This window comes from Cololabis saira, chromosome 16 (assembly GCF_033807715.1).
Source record: "Cololabis saira isolate AMF1-May2022 chromosome 16, fColSai1.1, whole genome shotgun sequence".
NCBI lineage: Eukaryota > Metazoa > Chordata > Actinopteri > Beloniformes > Belonidae > Cololabis > Cololabis saira.
The window spans coordinates 38,898,777-38,903,268 of record NC_084602.1 but is presented as its reverse complement, the minus strand read 5'-3'; the positions used below and the strand labels follow the sequence as shown (position 1 = coordinate 38,903,268).

The following is a 4,492-nucleotide window of genomic DNA, read 5'->3' as shown; positions in this document are numbered from 1 at the left end:
AGAGATGCTAAATATAAATAGATATATGTGTTTTATTTATTTATTTATGTATTTCGCCTTAAAATAGCGCCGATGTCATTCAGTGCATCGTGTTTCAGTCTCTATGCAACACCGCATTGGAGAGCGGGAGCGTCTCCATGGAGACCGACTCCCTCTCCTCCGCCACCGCAGACACATCATCACATGAAACCCTCTATCATCACCATCCAATGTCGAAGAAATGTCAAATGTGACTCAAAAGGCGGTGAAAACCTTTTCTTTTTTATTTTTGGTAGCTAATTTAACCCTAGAGTCAAAGCAGCTGACTGGAGTCTATTATGTGGTGGACAAATCACGTCCTTAAGAAAAGGTCCAGTACAAGAGACAAATGCTCTCTGGTCCAGGGGCGTCTATGTGATATATGTGACCGCATCATCCAGCATCATCCAGCATCATCCAGCAGCCTGGATGAGCCACCAGTGCTGACCAGACCAAAATATATATCAAATAAAAATACATAAATAAATGCAGCTTTGGGGAGCAAATGAATGCTGCATTAAGGGGATGACATGGATGAAGTGCACACAGCTGCACGTACCTGACACCCTCGTTCCAGTGCTTTATTCCAGAGGTTTAGTCCGCTCATCGGTGCAGTAGTGTTGCCAGGCTCTTCTCCTTTGGCGCACTTCGGGCTTGTGGCTTTAAAACGGGTTGCCATGAGGCGGAAAGCACGCGAAATAGACCACAGATGTCAACTACGTGTGAAAGGAAAGTCAACAATAGACATTTTGCTTCCCACTTGGAATAAATATGTGGCATTCAGCCTGATTTGGATCTATTCTGCCCCTCGGGGTTAAATAGCTCTTTAATGGAGTATGCAGCTTTGCGCCTCAGACGGGGGTTTCTGTCTTAATGGCAACTTTGCAGGCGCACCCAGTCTGTGCAATGTAAGTTAAACTGACAGTCTTGATAAAAGACTTCAGTGAGATGAGAGTCTTGATGTGATGTCTTGTTCTTTTCATGCCACGTCTGCCTCAGTTAGATGAGTAATAATTAGGGAACTGATCTGGTTGTTATTGTTCTTGATGTTTCATCCCAGAGCGCCCGGAGACAAGAGCACATTATTTAGCTACAAATACATCTGTAATTTCATGAAGCGCTTCCTCCCAGAGAGCATTTCGGTTGTGGGCTACCGGGGAACAGAAAGGACAAAGGTCATGGGTCACTAATGGTTTCAGGGCTATGGGCTCCGAATGAGGGACAATTATAACCGTCCCATAATATACCAGTACTGGAGTTGAGGGGGGATGAGGGGGGATGAGGGGGGAAATAAAAACGGTCCAAATCATCCCCCCTGTAAAACTGCCATCCCTCCTTTCCATCCCTTATGTCATTTCATCAATGAATGTGGTTTTACTGATATTTCAACATTTAGAGTCATCACCAGAAAAATAGCTCCAGAAAAATAACTTATTTGACAATTCACCTGTTTCACGTAAATTTTCACTTGAAATAAGTAGAAAAATCTGCCAGTGAGACAGGATTTATCTTCTTATTACAAGCAAAAAAATCTTGTTCTACTGGCAGATTTTTCTACTTATTTTTAAGTGAAAATCTACTTGAAACAGGTGAAAATTGTTGTTTTTTCCAGTGATGAGTCTTGTTTTAAGTGTAATAAGATTTTTTTTTACTAAAATGAGACATTTTAACTAGAAATAAGACAAATATTCTTGTTAAGATTGTGAGTTTTTGCAGTGATCCATGTTACTTATCCTGTGAAGGACAGAGTCATATTGATAAGTTCAGAAAAGTGTTTTTTATTGTTGTGTTTTGATGTATTTGATGTAAGCCCAGTGGATATTTAAAGCTTACAGAAGGCTGCATTTAACTGCTGCTATGTCATTCCTGCAGTATTTCTGCAGCTGTTTTGGTCACTGCTATTATTTGTAATATATTACATTATTTGTAATCAGCACAAATTATCTGTCCCCATATGATAAAATCCACCATCCCCCCTGATTTCTTTTTACAACTCGAGTACTGAATATACCAGTACTATAAGGTACAAGTGGACTAACAAAAACCACCTTCAACAAACTGCCTTCTCTATCTTGAATTCTTACACAGCATTTCGGTAGAAAAAGTTAAACCAAACCTTTCAAACATATTTATTTCTCTCTGTACAACTGTGTTTCCATAAAAAATGGTGTCATTTTGTAATAATAATGAAAAAAAAAAACAATATTTCAAAATAATTTAAACACATTTAATCAAAAACAGTCTGAAGACAACATGTCAAATGTTTAAAACGAAACATTTTGTCTTTCTTTTTCTTTTTCAATAAGTGCCCGTATCAAGTTTGGAGAGAATCGAAAGCTAATCACGCTTTTTGGCAGCAGATTAATGACATGGGTGGATCTCACAGGTGCAGAGTCTCAGGTAAAGATGACAAGCAGTTAATCCCTTTAAGAATGACTGTGTTTTACCTTACTTAAGATACATTTGCAAAGTATCTGGAGCAGGGGTCGGGAACCCAAAATGTTGAAAGAGCCATATTGGACCAAAAACACAAAAAACAAATATGTCACAAAGAATGAAAAGTCTTGTATCAGCCTTAGAATGAAGGCAAATGGCGAAAGTCGAAATGTCGAGAAAAAAGTCGAAATGTCAAGGAAATAGTCAAAATATAGAGAAAAAAGTTGAAATGTCGAGAAAAAAGTCGAAATGTCGAGATCAATGTTGAAGTGCATTAAAAAAAAAAAGTCGAAATGTCGAAAAAAAAGTCGAAATGTCGAGATAAAAATCGAAATGTCAAGGAAATAGTCAAAATATAGAGAAAAAAGTCAAAATATAGAGAAAAAAGTTGAAATGTCGAGAAAAAAGTCGAAATGTCAAGATTAATGTTGAAGTACATTCAAAAAAAAGTCGAAATGCCGAGAAAAAAATCGAAATGTCGAGAAAAAAGTCAAAATGTCGAGAAAAAAGTTGAAATGTCGAGATTAAAAAGGAAAGGAAAAAGGAAGAAAAAAAGGAAAAAAAGAAGAAAAAAATGAAAAAAATGAAAAAAAGAAGAAAAAAAGAAGACAAAAAAGAGAAAAAAGGAAAAAAAGGAAAAAAAAGAGAAAAAAAAGAACAAAAAAAGGAAAAAAAAAGGTCAAACATTTTCTAAAAAGCTCCAGGAGCCACTAGGGCGGCGCTACAGAGCTGCATGCGGCTCTGGAGCCGCGGGTTGCCGACCCCTGATCTGGAGGTTTATCATAAGATTACAAGTGCTACAGATTTGAATAAATCTCTGTGTGCCAGGGACAAAGTGAACTCGCTCCAGGAGAGCTGTGAATCTGGAGTTTCAATATTGTTGAGTGAATGGTTTTACGGGCTTGGAAACACTCCTGCACCCACAAACATGAGTTGAAACTCGATCGTATAAAGATAAAAACCGTAATATCCGAACAAAACCCAAAGATGAGAGTCCCGATTATTTAACATGTGTTTATGAACGGATTTGAAAAATCCCTCCACAGAATCAAAAGAAAAAAACAGAGTTAAAACATACTGTCAATAAACAAATGTGTTTACGTGAAAGCGCTTTTAGTGAACAGCAAGACGAGAAAAGTGCGATATCAGTGGAGTTCATGTACTGAGACGAAGCAAATTTCTGCAAGTCATGGCTGAAAAGGGGGGGGGTCGTCTGCTTGGTTGCCATTTAAGGAACGTCTTGCTTATTTCAGCAAGACTTGCAAACCACAAATGTCCATGTTGTAATATGACGTAGCTTTGTAGAAAGAGTCTGACCTGGTTTACCAGCCGTCCCAAACCAATGAAAACATTGGGTGCATTATAAAGAAAAAACAAAAGAAGCACTCTATTAAATCTGAACGAGAAATCTGATAGTTTCCAAATGTTTCCATTAGAATTTCATGCTATTGCTTATTGCCAAATTTAAGATTTAAATTTCCAATGAACCCAAGTGGTTGCAAGATGTTCCAGTTAATATTTTGAACCGTGAAGCAACATTTTTGAAACAGGCTTCTGGCCCCCAAACCTCAAATGTATGCATCAGATACAAACGAGGGATTTCTGAATTACTGTATTTTCTGGACTATAAGCTGCTTTTTTTTTCATACCGTAGGTTTTCAACCATGTGGCTTATGCAAAGGCTTCGATTCTGTGGATTTTTCTTCCACCACTCGGGGCGCTCTAACCGGAATTAGAATCAAAACTAAGAAAAAATAAATGCAAAGAAGAATATGCTACTTCTTCTTTAGCAGATAGAAGTAGAAGCAGATTTCAAACACATAAATAGATAAATAAATACCGGTTATTTTCTCTTGATTCTGTCCCGTTTTAATCAGCAAAGTTGCTGCCGTGTTAAAAGATACTGTTAGGAAAGATCTATTTAGGTACAAACATGTACATCATTTACAGTTCAAAATCCTTCTGTACATTTAATAAAAATCTAATCTAACAACAGAAATATCTGCGGCTAAATATCTTTTTTTTAAATAGAGTGAAT

At 37.3% G+C, this 4,492-nt stretch overlaps 1 protein-coding gene across 3 annotated transcripts in view; it reads right to left on the bottom strand.

Annotated features, from left to right (window-relative positions):
• The window catches only part of LOC133462638 (tubby-related protein 4-like), a 36,348-nt gene extending 35,710 nt beyond the window's left edge, over positions 1-638 (bottom strand). For all 3 annotated transcript variants that reach the window (XM_061743975.1, XM_061743976.1, XM_061743973.1), the window contains exon 1: positions 578-638. The gene's annotated coding sequence lies outside the window, so the exon portion shown is untranslated. The remainder of the gene's footprint in view (positions 1-577) is intronic.
• Between the last annotated feature and the right edge of the window lie 3,854 nt (positions 639-4,492).